The sequence below is a fragment of the Mustela putorius genome, unplaced genomic scaffold (assembly GCF_011764305.1).
Source record: "Mustela putorius furo isolate JIRA1106 unplaced genomic scaffold, ASM1176430v1.1 tig00003923_pilon_pilon_pilon, whole genome shotgun sequence".
Classification (NCBI taxonomy): Eukaryota; Metazoa; Chordata; class Mammalia; order Carnivora; family Mustelidae; genus Mustela; species Mustela putorius.
The window spans coordinates 4552577-4567952 of record NW_025422068.1 but is presented as its reverse complement, the minus strand read 5'-3'; the positions used below and the strand labels follow the sequence as shown (position 1 = coordinate 4567952).

The 15376-nt window shown below is 38.1% G+C and overlaps 1 long non-coding RNA gene across 1 annotated transcript in view; it reads left to right on the top strand.

Annotated features, from left to right (window-relative positions):
- LOC123388900 overlaps nt 1-15376 on the top strand; it is an 85591-nt gene that overhangs the window by 62204 nt on the left and 8011 nt on the right. Inside the window, exon 2 of the long non-coding RNA XR_006603417.1 lies at nt 6047-6120. This is a non-coding gene — a long non-coding RNA (uncharacterized LOC123388900). The remainder of the gene's footprint in view (nt 1-6046; nt 6121-15376) is intronic.

Below are 15376 nucleotides of genomic sequence, written 5' to 3'. Positions count from 1 at the left end.
GTGTTATTATTTTTCTGCTTGTGAAATGATGTTGCCATTACAACTCAGTGTTGTGGCCATACATGCACTAATTATTTTGGCAATTCTATGTTTAAATGGCTTCAGAGCTAACCACTGTCCTTTAAACATTCATAAGTCTTGATCTCTACCTGACTGTAAAATGTATGTATACCTATATATTTTTTAGTAGCCTGTTGGCAATGTGTTTGTAAGGTCCCCCCCCAAAAATGTTACATAGCCAAAAACAAGGAATAAAAAGTTTAAAGTGTAAAATTTTCCCTTGTAACTTCATAATTATTTCTCCATTACTGTCTTATATTTGCTGTTGAAGAGTAAAACTAAATTCATTCTGACTTTTACTTGGCAGGTAAACCATATTTTTAGCACAGATACTTGCAAAAATTTATTCCTGATCTTTGTAATTAATTGTTTTGCCAGAATATGTCTAGACTTGTTGACCTCTCTTCATATTTACACTCGCATTGTGATAAGCCATTCAGTGTGCTCTTACTGGTTCTTTTTCTTTGTTGTAAAAAGGAGGGGAGTGGTCACAAACTCCAGTAACTCCAGTGTCTAGATAAGTAGTGAAGTAGGCCCTGAGTCAAAATACAAGCCCCATGTAAAGAGAGTAGCTACTACTCATAATCAAAAAACAGGTGCCATGTGGAAATAGGGTCTAAGTGTGCCCAAACAGCCAAATTATTCAGGTGAATTTGTTAAGTCACACTATTTAATATCAGCATAACATTTTTTTCTTAAAGTGACATCATACAGGCCAAATAAAATATCTGCCAGCCCCATTTGGTTAAAGATTATCATTTGACAACACTTAGCTAATCAATTAATTTTTCCAGGATCCCTGTGGTCAATAAATACTGACTAAATGACTATAATATACTAATTATTAGTTAGGAAGCTGGTATCAAGGAGTATCTCCATTAGTAAATATTACTGATATGAACTGTTCCCCCATTGTACTTTTTCTGAACTTTTGAAAAATCTTGGGATGGATGTCATTACCTGCCTTTGCATTTTTATTTCCTTTCTTATTTTAGTTCTATTTTCAAGTTTCTCGTCCACAACCTGGACGCGATTTCTACAATGCCAGAACTTTCTTCACCACTCTGATAAGAACTTGATTTATAGTACCATTTTAGCATCCTTGCAACTCCACTTTATGTTACCCAACTCTCTTAATTTTCTTTTTTTTCCTTCTGCTTAGAAGTTCTATCATCATGCATTTTACTGCAAATCAGTTTCGAAGTCCTCGTTCTCAGAATATTCAGAATTATAGCCCCGATTTCTTGTATTGTCATGTTTGTTTGCAGGTCCCTTTGGCTAGTTTCTGGTTTTTTTGTTTGTTTGTTTGTTTTTTCTTTTAAGTTCTTTACTGTTACATGAATGAGAAAAACTCTTTTATTGATTCAGTGTATACCCACCAGGAGATGGACCTTAGGTCTCTACTCAGAATTGAAACCTATACTCTGATTCTGTTGAGAACCTTCTCTTGGATTTTGGAAGTAGAACAGGCTTCTTGTAAGGTTCCCAGCCTAATGTTCGGTGTTCAGTATGGATTCTCTAATGTGGCTTTGCTCAGCGAGAGGAGAATGAGAGGATGAAGAGCAATGTGGCACTCACACTGCTGCTAAAATTCCTCCGGGCTACAATCGGCCTGTAGCTCTACCGAGGTAGGCATCACCATCCCACAGTCTGTGATCAAATGGGCTTTGGAAGCTTCCCTGCTCCTCCGCTTTCCAGCAAGCTCAACTTCCTGTCCGGATTATGTGCTCTGAATAGAATAGGAAAGGTGTGGTACAGAGAGGAGGACTGTCTTCTGAATGACACTAATAGGCTAGTACGTTATTAACTCTCAGTATATCATCTGACTCCGTCAGATCAGTTTTTGAGGTTCTCTTTCAAACAGTTCTAATGATTTGTAAGGGTGAATTTTTAATAACATTTATTCTTAAGGTTTCCCTGCTATTAAATAGGAATTTTACTCATTTCGAGAAATGTAATAGAACATCCTCATCCTCAATCTCGCCATTACTGTATGGATCGAGAGAGTCTTATCTATATAAGCTACATAATGGAACTTTAGAGCTTAATACTTCCCAGATTTTTTGAAATATTTTATTATTCACCATCTTAGAGATTATTTTATCATTAAATCTTCGTTACCATCAATGATGTATGAAATAACTAAAACAGGAAGATAGAAAGTATCATGGAGTAGCCTAGAAGAATGGTAAAATTTCCTTCCTTGGTTTCCTTTCTTCTTTTTTAAAAAATTTATTTGACAGAGAGAGAGATGGCAAGTAGACAGAGGCAGGCAGAGAGAGAGAGAGAAGCAGAGATCCCGATGCGGGGCTCAATCCCAGGACCCTGAGATCATGACCTGAGCGAAGGCAGCCACTTAATCCACTGGGCCACCCAGGCGCCCCCTTCCTTGGTTTTCTTATTCTATCATCTAAAGTATTACACCATCTTTCTAAAGACTTAAGGAAGACCTAAGACATTCTCTGCATTGTGTTTACTTTTATCAAACACAATTGAGAATTCAGAATTTTTGAGTTACCCCCCAAAACACTAAACCAAAGAAAACTGACAAAAGAAGCTGTCTTACAAGTCAGAGCAGCACTCGAGAGATAAAAATGAGAGTAGGATTATTTGTGTAACAGAAACCCATTATGAATTTTTTTAAAACTAAAGAACTTCTGAGGGAACAATGTATTTCTAAGACTGTAAAGGAAAAATATATGCCATAAAACAGACCCTAAATCATCCCATTTTGCTAAAAGTATATGCGATGGTATTCTTGCACCTTTTATCATGTTTGTACACCATAGTTCTCTCAATACAAAAAGTATTGCTGTGTTTAGATTAATAAGTCTAGGGTTTTTTTTGTTTTTTTCCCATGTGTTTATTCTTCTGTAAATTTTTCATAAAATGACTAAAAAGTATAAAAACCTATAAGGGGTTTATTGGCCCCAGGTGGCAAATGCAATAACCATATTCCTGCTTTCATAAGGGTTTAGTGAATGTCACGTGTTAGCTGATGGCAGTATTTCATTATGGTACCCTCCTCATCAACAACATCAAACCATTTAAACCCATAAATGAGTCACAAAGGAATCTTTTTCAATTAAGTGTTCACTATAAGAACAATAGGGTAATATGTTCATCTTCACTTATGATAAAAAAAGGTAAAATTTCCTATTTATCTGCAAGTGCACACTGTTAGGCAAATGGCAGATAGGAAAATCTCCATCAGAGGCTGCTAACAAAATAGTCATTTTAAATTACAAGTCTGTATTTCTTTGTTTTAAAAAGAGGGAAAAAAAAAGAAAATTGGAGAGAAAGAATCCTAGATATTAAAAAAAAAAAAGACAAAGGAAGGAAAACAAAGTCAGGAAGAAAAGATTAATTAAGGGAGAAATGAAAAAGAGGTTCAAAAGAAAAGAAAGGGCTTATGAATTGGAAGGACCTTTAGAAAGAGTGAGAGAGTATCCAATTCAAACATGTTATCACCCATGCATTTATCAGTCACATATTTACTCAACACTGCATCTGAATGTGCCAAGAACTATGCTGGGAACACAAAGACAGAATCTGTCTTCCCAAGGTTCACAGTGCAGCAGATAAGATGAAAAAAATAACCTGTTTTCCCTGTTTCACAGTCAATTCTCAGTTTCCTATGCAACCACCTCTCAAATGACATATTCAGATGGACTAAAAGTAACGTGGCCAACATACATAGAGATGCCAGATGGGATGTGAAGAGAAGAGATAAAAGTACAATGGAAAGTCAGCAGTAGAAAAGTCAAATTCAACAATGTATCAGAAAATACTATTCTATCTCATGTTTTGTCAACAAAACAATCCTACTTAAAACTTATAGTACCATTTAGAAATAAGTGAAATTTTTTAAGGTACAGAGAAGGAAGGAATTAATCATGCTTGGTGGAGATCTTCATGAAATTAACCAATGGAGGCTTCAGACAAGAGGTGACGATAACAACTCTTTTTAAGTGTAAGATTTCCAGGTGTACCAGAAGGAAAAGGACATTCTAAAGACAGAAGAGAAATGCACAGCTTGGGAGAATACAAAGATGTTGTATTCAGGAAGTATAAAAATCAACAGATTTGAGTGAAACCTAAAGCATATCACGGGGCACTGTGTGGCACAGTTGATTAAGCATATGAATCTTGGTTCCAGCTCAGGTCACGATGTCAGGGTCCTGAGATGGAGCCCCAAATTTAGCTCCTGCTGGAAATTGTCTCTCCTTCCCTCTGCTCCTTCCCTCTGCACTCCTGTGTTTTCTCTCTCTCTCTCTCTCTCAAATGCATTTTTTAAAACAGATAAAGCACATCAGGTGCAAAACTTTGGTGACAGGTGACACTGCCAAGAAACACATTAGGCACTATCTGCACAGGTATTTATGTATTATTTATGTATTGCTCAGAAGGCAACAGAGGACTATTCAAGCAAAGCATGATATTAACTCTCTCCAAACCTCAGTTTTCTCTTTTATAAAATAAAGGTAAAAGACAATTTTTAAAAAAACTGATATTATATACTGGATTCCCTATTTTTGCTGATGAAGGTAAGGCAGTTATACTTGACCTGGCCAATTAAAAAGAACTTGTTTTCTTCCTGTTTCAGACAAACTTTTTCAGATTGACTTTTTCATTCACTTCAAAGCTCCAAGTCAACACCTGGAATGCTTGCTCCCTTCTCAGAGCATCTTCTCTCCCTTTTCTCTTTCTGAAGATGCTTTGGGTACAGAGAGGAGTTCTCATTTGCTCTTAAAAGAACTAGGCAGTGGGCTTCTAGGTGCACATGTCATCCGTATTTGTGGGGATTAATGAAGTCTTTTGTTCTTGAACTTTGGAACTCAGGATCCCTTTCATATTAAAAGCTGAAAAACCCCAAAAGTTTAGGGGGTTATGTGGAATGAACTGTTTATGTGGGTTATATTGCTTTTATGTTCATATGGATCATCTCTTGATTATTTACCGTAAGTCAAAACAGAAAAAACAAGTTAACTGCACATTGATTTCAAAATAAAAGTTCATTGCATTTTAACACAAATCATTTTCTCATGAAAAACAAGCACTGCCCCCTGCCAAATAATGGTAAGGGTGGAGCTGCCTCACATTTTGCAAAGCTCTTTAATGTCTAGACATCTGGATCCATAGAATATAGTTGGATTTTCATAAATACTTGTGTATTCAATCCAGTGATACGTCTTAGTTGAAATATTTAAAGAAAACCCAGCCTTGTACACTTATTTTGCTGGAAAAGGAAGGAATATTCTAACAGTATTTTCACAAAATTATGGTTACTCTTTTTTAATATTACAACAAAACCCAACACAATGAGTAAGAGCATCTTAAAAATAAATATTACCTGAGTAATCTGGAAGCTTATCAATGAATTCATTTGCACTCCCTTTGCACTCAAGTTTACCTTTCAATTTGCACAGGTCTTCTATTCATGCATAATTTTGTAACATCTCTTGGAAAATATTGGCTGAAAATACTCCCTATGTTGACACATTTCATTATACAGCATCAAAAAACTGTTCATTAATATCACAACTGATCTTATGAGAAATATCAGTCAAGGCAGCAATTAAGTTTTTCACACGTATCAGTTTTCTGCTGTTGCCATAAATCACCACTTGCTTATGATCTCAGAGTATGTTTTCAGAATTCCAGATGGATCTAGATAGTTTTTCTACTTGAATCTTGCAAGGGTACAGTCAATATACTAACCAGCCTAGTCTCTTATCTGGAGGCGAGAGGGAGAATCTGCTTCCAGGATCATTCGGGTTGCCACAAGAATTTGATTCCACGTGGCTATAGGTCTCTGGTTCCTGGTTCCTCAAATAGTGTCAGCCAGGAAGGTTCTCAGCTCCCTAAGGAGTCCTGCATTTCTAGCCATGCTGCTCTCTCCATCCCCAAACGTGCAACAGTATGTTACACACTCATACTTTAAGCTCTCTGACCTCCTCTTCTGTAACATCTCTTTTGCTTTTAGATAAAGTACCCTGCTTAAAAGGCTTATGTGATTTGCCCCACCAGGAAAATCCAGGATAATCTCTCTCTTTTAAGGTGAGTAACCGTAATTGTATTTCCAAAGTTCATTTTGTCATGTAACTTCAAGTATCCAGGAGTTGAGGGCATGGAACTTTTAAGATGAAGGTTATTATTTAGTCTACCTTGCCAAATTTCTAGTTTTTCCTTGAAAACTCTTATTTTGCTAACAAAAACAAAGACACTGTTTTTTTTTCTTAAAATGACAAGTAGTCTTTGTTCATATTCAAGCCAAGTTTAAATAATCATCCTGTCTCTATAGTTGTTCTTTTAAATAAAAACAGTGATCCTTTAAAAGCAAAACAAAACAAACAAACAAAAGAAAACCAAAAAACAGTGATCCTGGGGGATGTTAAAAAAAAAAAAAAGAGCTAGTTTAGTTCACAACTCAAAAAAGCACCCAAGTGGTTTTCCTTGACACAACCATCATAACTTATTACATAGTATTTTATGCATATTTTCCATTTGGTCACACAGGATAATAAAATAGATGTATACTCAAGGATTGAGATATAAAAAATCAGCAATTTTTACTATTTTGTCAAGGATGTTCTTAAGTAACATTGCCAGTTTTTAAATTCAAGTGCATGGCTAGCAAAGCATACAGTGACTTCTGTGACTTGGTTGTCACTGCTATGACTCATGGTAATGCACCAGGAGTTTGGGTCAATATTGCTTGTGTACCATCTATGCAAACATCAAAAAATATCTTACAATTATATAAAAATAGATCTGACTTTGCCTAAAACAATCTCAGGGACTCCTGGGTATGCAAAACATACTTTGATAACCACTAAATCCCAAAACTCATTTTTTTTTCAACAAACTATATGTTTGGCTTTGGTACAAAATTGACCCTGAAATCTAAGTAACTTAATATATAAAGGCTATTTATCACTCATAAAATATCCATTCCTGGCATGGATGCTTCACCAGGAGAGAGTTCTTTTCCATATAGTGATGAAATGTTCTTGGACTCTCTTTGAATTATCTATTGTATTGTTGTTCTGTTTATTAAGGCTCTTTGCACTAACTGGGCTCTGTTGGAGGCTTCTCACTTGAGGTTTCCCATATAGAGGCAGAAAGAAACTGGCCAAAGCTGCAGGTATCTTTAAGTGATCAACTGACCTAGACAACCAGCACAGCTCCCTCATATCATAGGACGAAGGCTCTTGGAAGCTTGACTGGGGCTATTGAGTGCTTATATTTAGCTTTCTTTTATGGCTAAGCATCTCATGACATTGAGTTTGGAGATTTCCAGATGGCTGTCCCAAGAATAAGTGTTTCAAGAAACAGTAAGAAAAATTTGCCTGCCCCTTGAAGCCTGGATATGAAGACTGACTCATTACTTACACCATGTTAGGATGCCCAAATCTGACCTGATTCAACGGGGAGAAAGATATAATCAGGAGATTTGTGGTCACCTTTCCCTCTTTAGAGCTTGATTGAATCCTGAGAAATACTCTGATCTACCACATTGTTTTGAGTATACACACTTGGGGGTAGTCACCTGGTTTGGTCCCTGGTTCACCCTATTGCTAAACTTGTCTATCAGAGCATCCAACTTAAATCTGCTTTTGAAGTTTATGGTCCCTGTTGGATTTCACTATTACGAACTATTACGAACCTTTGAAGCTCCCATGTTTAAAACATCGGGTCTCTTCCTAATGACTGTTTTACCAGCATCTTTTCTTCCTGCATCCAGGATATTAGGATACCTCTAGATCTCCTGCAGGCCTAACAGCAGCTAAATAAATTTTAACACATTTACACCATTTATGATAAGGTTCTTCTTTATTGGGTTATACTTTGGGGGGGGCAATATACTGGGAAGAGCAAAACAACTCCCACTCTCTAGGAACCTTCCCTTGCAAGCCTCACCAGGTATTTCTACTACTCCTACCCTTGGAATTTGACCTGAGAGTTTGGAGAAGTGCAAGGACACTCATGTCCAGCCACTTGAATTTCTATTTTTCTTTGGCTTTACCTCTCAGTGACAACAGGTCTTTCTACTTCCCTCTTGTCTTAAAATAATATCCCTTAAGTCCATTCCCCTCTGCAATCCAGTTTTACCGCAACTAGTTCTCCATAGGTGATAGGAAATACTTATAATTTAGAAGGGGGAAAAATTCTTTCTCAATGAAGTCTAGGTTTCAAGGATATTTTTTCATTATGGTACAATTCAGGAATGCCCTATTTGTTCTACTTCACAAACTATATCATGCAAGCCAATCTAGTCTGTGCACCAAACTGAGTCAGTTTTTGAAAGGTCCATAAGCTAAGAATAGATTTTATATTTTTTAAAGGTTTTTTTTTTTTAATTTATTTGAGAGATGTCTCTCTCAAGCACACAAGGAACAGGGAGAGGGGCAGAGGGAGAGGCAGACTCCCTGCTGAGCAAGGAGCCCAATCTGGGGCTCAGTTCTAGGACGTTTAACCCATTGAGCCACCCAGGAGTCCCAGATTTTAGATTTTAAAAGTACTGTTAAAAAAAAAAAAATACACAGAGGAGGAGTCAAGATGGCAGAGAAGTAGCAGGCTGAGACTACTTCAGCTAGCAGGAGATCAGCTAGATAGCTTATCTAAAGATTGCACACACCTACAAATCCAACAGCAGATCGAAAAGAAGAACAGCAATTCTAGAACAGAAAATCAATCACTTTCTGAAAGGTAGGACTGGCGGAGAAGTGAATCCAAAGTGATGGGAAGATAGACCCCGGGGGAGGGGCCGGCTCCCGGCAAGCAGCAGAGCAACGGAGCACAAAATCAGGGCTTTTAAAAGTCTGTTCCGCTGAGGGACATCTCTCCAAAGGCTAAACCGGGGTGAAGCTCACGCAGGGCCAGCGTGGCCCCAGGGTTACAGAAGGATCGGGGGTGTCTGAGTGTCACAGAGCTTACAGGTATTAGAACAGGGAAGCCGGCTACAGAGACAGAGCTGAGGAGTGAGCTCCCAGCTCGGGATTACCTTGAATGGGTCGCAGGCTCGGTAAGCTTGGAGCATGGCTGGAGGCCACGGAAATGGGAGTAATTGGGTGCGGTTCTCTGAGGGCACACTGAGGAGTGGGGTCCCAGGCTCTCGGCTCCTCCGGGCGGGAGACCTGGAGGCCGCCATTTTCATTCCCTTCCTCCGGATCTCTACAGAAAGCACTCAGGGAACAAAAGCTCCTGAAAGCAAACCCGAGCAGATTACTAGGCCCGGCCCCTAGTAAGGGCGGTGCAATTCTGCCTGGAGCAAAGACACTTGAGAATCACTACAACAGGCCCCTCCCCCAGAAGATCAACAAGAAATCCAGCCAGGACCAAGTTCACATAACAAGGAGTGCGGTTTCAATATCAAGGAGAGCAGCAGAATTCCAGAGGAGGGGAAAGCCAAGCACGGAACTCATGGCTTTCTACCCATGATTCTTTAGTCTTGCAGTTAATTTAATTTTTTTTCTTTTTCATTTTTTTTTCTCTTCTTCTGCTAAATTTTATAAACTTTTACGCTTTTCTTTTTAACATTTTTTAACTAGTTTATCTAATATATAATATATATATATTTTTATACTTTTTCTTTATTTGTTTTCTTTTTTTAATTGTTTCTTTTCTTTGTTTTTTTTTTTTTTTCCTTTCTTTCTTTCTAAACCTCTTTTTATCCCCTTTCTCCCACCTCACGATTTGGGATCTTTTCTGATTTGGTTAAAGCATATTTTCCTGGGGTTGTTGCCACCCTTTTACTATTTTACTTGCTCCTTCATATACTCTTATCTGGACAAAATGACAAGGCGGAAAAATTCACCACAAAAAAAAGAACAAGAGGCAGTACCAAAGGCTAGTGACCTAATCAATGGTAATGTGTCAGATCTAGAGTGCAAAATGACAATTCTCAAGGTCCTAGCCAAGCTCGAAAAAGGCATGTAAGATTTTAGAGAAACCCTCTCGGGAGATATAAAAGCCCTTTCAGGAAAAATAAAAGAACTAAAATCTAACCAAGTTGAAATCAAAAAAGCTATTAATGAGGTGCAATAAAAAATGGAGGCTCTCGGGGCACCTGGGTGGCTCAGTGGGTTAAAGCCTCTGCCTTCAGCTCAGGTCATGATCCCAGGGTCCTGGGATCAAACCCCGCATCACGCTCTCTGCTCAGCAGGGAGCCTGCTTCCTCCTCTCTCTCTGCCTGCCTCTCTGCCTACTTGTTATCTCTGTCTGTCAAAAAAGTAAATAAATCTTTAAAAAAAAAATGGAGGCTCTCATTGCTAGGATAAATGAGGCTGAAGAAAGAATTAGTGATATAGAAGACCAAATGACAGAGAATAAATAAGCTAAGCAAAAGAGGGACAAACAGCTACTGGACCACGAGGGGAGAATTTGAGAGATAAGTGACACCATAAGATGAAACAACATTAGAATAATTGGGATTCCAGAAGAAGAAGAAAGAGGGAGGGGAGCAGAAGGTATACTGGAGAGAATTATTGGAGAGAATTTCCCCAATATGGAAAAGGGAACAAGCATCAAAGTCCAGGAGGTGCAGAGAACCCCCCTCAAAATCAATAAGAATAGGTTCACACCCCGTCACCTAATAATAAAATTTACAAGTCTTAGTGACAAAGAAAAAATCCTGAAAGCAGCCCGGGAAAAGAAGTCTGTAACATACAATGGGAAAAATATTAGATTGGCAGCAGACTAATCCACAGAGACCTGGCAGGCCAGAAAGAGCTGGCATGATATATTCAGAGCATTAAACGAGAAAAACATGCAGCCAAGAATACTATATCCAGCTAGGCTATCATTGAAAATAGAAGGAGAGATTAAAAGCTTCCAGGACGAACAAAAACTGAAAAAATTTGCAAACAGCAGACCAGCTCTACAGGAAATATTGAAAGGGGTCCTCTAAGCAAAGAGAGAAACTATAAGTAGAAGATCATAAAGGTACCGAGACAATATACAGGACAGTCACATTACAGGTAATATAATGGCACTAAATTCACATCTTTCAATAGTTATCCTGAATGTTAATGCCCCAATCAAAGGACACAGGGTATCAGAACGGATAAAAAACCAAAACACATCTATATGTTGCCTACGAGAAACTCATTTTAAACCCGAACACCTCCAGATTTAAAGTGAGGGGGTGGAAAACAATTTACCATCCTAATGGATATCAGAAGAAAGCAGGGGTGGAAATCCTTATATCAGATCAATTAGATTTTAAGCCAAAGACTATAATAAGAGATGAGGAAGGACACTATATCATACTCAAAGGGTCTGTCCAACAAGAAGATCTAACAATCTTAAATATCTACGCCCCCAACGTGGGAGCAGCCAACTATATAAACCAATTAATAACACAATCAAAGAAACACATCAACAATAATACAATAATAGTAGGGGACTTTCACACTCCCCTCACTGAAATAGATCATGCAAGCAAAAGATCAGCAAGGAAATAAAGGCTTTAAATGACACACTGGACCAGATGGACATCACAGATATATTCAGAACATTTCATCCCAAAGCAACAGAATACACATTCTTCTCTAGTGCACATGGAACATTCTCCAGAATAGATCACATCCTCGGTCCTAAATCAGGTCTCAACTGGTATCAAAAGATTGGGATCATTCCCTGCATATTTTCAGACCACAATGCTCTGAAGCTAGAACTCAACCACAAGAGGAAATGTGGAAAGACCCCAAATACATGGAGACTAAACAGCATCCTTCTAAAGAATGAATGGGTCAACCAGGAAATTAAAGAAGAATTTAAAAAATTCATGGAAACAAATGATAATGAAAAGACAATGGTTCAAAATCTATGGGACATAGCAAAGGCAGTCCTGAGAGGAAAATATATAGCGGTACAAGCCTTTCTCAAGAAACAAGAAAGGTCTCAGGTACACAACCTAACCCTACACTTAAAGGAGCTGGAGAAAGAACAAGAAAGAAACCCTAAACCCAGCATAAGAAGAGAAATCATAAAGATCAGAGCAGAAATCAATGAACTAGAAACCAAAAAAAATAGAATAAATCAGCGAAACTAGGAGCTGGTTCTTTGAAAGAATTAATAAGATTGATAAACCCTTGGCCAGACTTATCAAAAAGAAAAGAGAAAGGACCCAAATAAATAAAATCATGAATGAAAGAGGAGAGATCACAACTAACACCAAAGAAATACAGACCATTATAAGAACATACTATGAGCAACTCTACGCCAACAAATTTGACAATCTGGAAGAAATGGATGCATTCCTAGAGACATATAAACAACCACAACTGAACCAGGAAGAAATAGAAAGCATGAACAGGCCCATAACCAGTAAGGACATTGAAACAGTCATCAAAAATCTCCAAACAAACAAAAGCCCAGGGCCAGATGGCTTCCGGGGGGAATTCTACCAAACATATAAAGAAGAGCTAATTCCTATTCTCCTGAAACTGTTCAAAAAAATAGAAATGGAAGGAAAACTTCCAAACTCATTTGATGACACCAGCATCACCTTGATCCCAAAACCAGACAAGGATCCCATGATAAAAGAGAACTACAGACCGATATCCTTGATGAACACAAATGTGAAAATTCTCACCAAAATAGTAGCCAATAGTATTCAACAGTACATTAAAAGGATTATTCACCACGACCAAGTGGGATTTATTCCAGGGCTGCAAGGTTGGTTCAACATCTGCAAATCAGTCAATGTGATACAACACATCAATAAAAGAAAGAACAAGAACCATATGATACTCTCAATAGATGCTGAAAAAGCATTTGACAAAGTACAGCATCCCTTCCTGATCAAAACTCTTCAAAGTGTAGGGATAGAGGGCACATACCTCAATATCATCAAAGCCATCTATGAAAAACCCACCGCAAATATCATTCTCAATGGAGAAAAACTGAAAGCTTTTCCGCTAAGGTCAGGAACATGGCAGGGATGTCCATTATTACCACTGCTATTCAACATAGTACTAGAAGTCCTAGCCTCAGCAATCAGAAAACAAAAGGAAATTAAAGGCATCCAAATCGGCAAAGAAGTCAAACTATCACTCTTCACAGATGATATGATACTATATGTGGAAAACCCAAATGACTCCACTCCAAAACTGCTAGAACTTGTACAGGAATTCAGTAAAGTGTCAGGATATAAAATCAATGCACAGAAATCAGTTGCATTTCTCTAAACCAACAACAAGGCAGAAAAAGAGAAATTAAGGAGTCAATCCCATTTACAATTGCACCCAAAACTATAAGATACCTAGGAATAAACCTAACCAAAGAGGCACAGAATCTATACTTAGAAAACTATAAAGTACTCATGAAAGAAATTGAGGAAGACACAAAGAAATGGAAAAATGTTCCATGCTCCTGGATTGGAAGAATAAATATTGTGAAAATGTCTATGCTACCTAAAGCAATCTACACATTTAATGCAATTCCTATCAAAGTACCATCCATCTTTTTCAAAGAAATGGAACAAATAATCCTAAAATTTTTATGGAACCAGAAAGGACCTCGAATAGCCAAAGGGATATTGAAAAAGAAAGCCAACGTTGGTGGCATCACAATTCCGGACTTCAAGCTCTATTACAAAGCTGTCATCATCAAGACAGCATGGTACTGGCACAAAAACAGACACATAGATCAATGGAACAGAATAGAGAGCCCAGAAATGGACCCTCAACTCTATGGTCAACTAAACTTCGACAAAGCAGGAAAGAATGTCCAGTGGAAAAAAGACAGCCTCTTCAATAAATGGTGTTGGGAAAATTGGACAGCCACATGCAGAAAAATGAAATTGAACCATTTCCTCACACCACAGACAAAAATAGACTCCAAATGGATGAAGGACCTCAATGTGAGAAAGGAATCAATCAAAATCCTTGAGGAGAACACAAGCAACAACCCCTTCGACCTTAGCCACAGCAAGATCTTCCTAGGAAAATCGCCAAAAGCAAGGGAAGCAAGGGCAAAAATGAACTATTGGGATTTCATCAAGATCAAAAGCTTTTGCACAGCAAAGGAAACAGTTAACAAAATCAAAAGACAACTGACAGAATGGGAGAAGATGTTTGCAAACGACATACCAGATAAAGGGCTAGTGTCCAAAATCTATAAAGAACTTAGCAAACTCAACACCCTAAGAACAAATAATCCAATCAAGAAATGGGCAGAGGACATGAACAGACATGTCTGCAAAGAAGACATCCAGATGGCCAACATACACATGAAAACGTACTCCATATCACTCAGCATCAGGGAAATACAAATCAAAACCACAATGAGATTTCACCTCACACCAGTCAGAATGGCTAAAATCAACAAGTCAGGAAATGACAGATGCTGGCAAGGACGCGGAGAAAGGAGAACCCTCCTACACTGTTGGTGGGAATGCAAGCTGATGCAACCACTCTGGAAAGCAGCATGGAGGTTCCTCAAAATGTTGAAAATAGAACTGCCCTATGACCCAGCAATTGCACTACTAGGTATTTACCCTAAAGATACAAACATAGTGATCCAAAGGGGCATGTGCACCCGAATGTTTATAGCAGCAATGTCCACAGTAGCCAAACTATGGAAAGAACTTAGATGTCCATCAACAGATAAATGGATCAAGAAGATGTGGTATATATACAGAGTGGAATACTATGCAGCCATCAAAAGAAATGAAATCTTTCCATTTGCGACAACGTGGATGGAACTAGAGGGCATCATGCTTAGCGAAATAAGTCAAGCGGAGAAAGACAACTATCATATGATCTCCGTGATATGAGGAAGTGGAGATGCAACATGAAGGGTTAAGGGGGTAGGAGAAGAATAAATGAAACAAGATGGGATTGGGAGGGAGACAAACCAAAAGTGACTCTTAATCTCACAAAACAAATTGAGGGTTTCTGGGGGGAGGAGGGTTGGGGGAAAGGGGGGTTGGGGTTATGGACATTGGGGAGGGTATGTGCTATGGTAAGTGCTGTGAAGTATGTAAACCTGCGATTCATAGACCTGTACCCCTGGGGATAAAAATATATGTTTATAAAAAATAAAAAATTTAAAAAAATACACACAAATGATCAAAGAAACAAGCACACAAAGCACAACAAAGAAGAATATGAGACAGACATGTTGTTTGATTCACAGAGCTTATAATATTCATTATGGTACTTCACTGAAAAAGGTTTAACAACTCCTGTTCTGTATGCCATCTTCTCTCCTCCAGAACTGATAATTGCCTTTGCTGAAGTGCATGGAGAGACACTATGAAGACTGGTACCTCAATTTCACTAAATCAGTTTAACTTTTTCTTTAA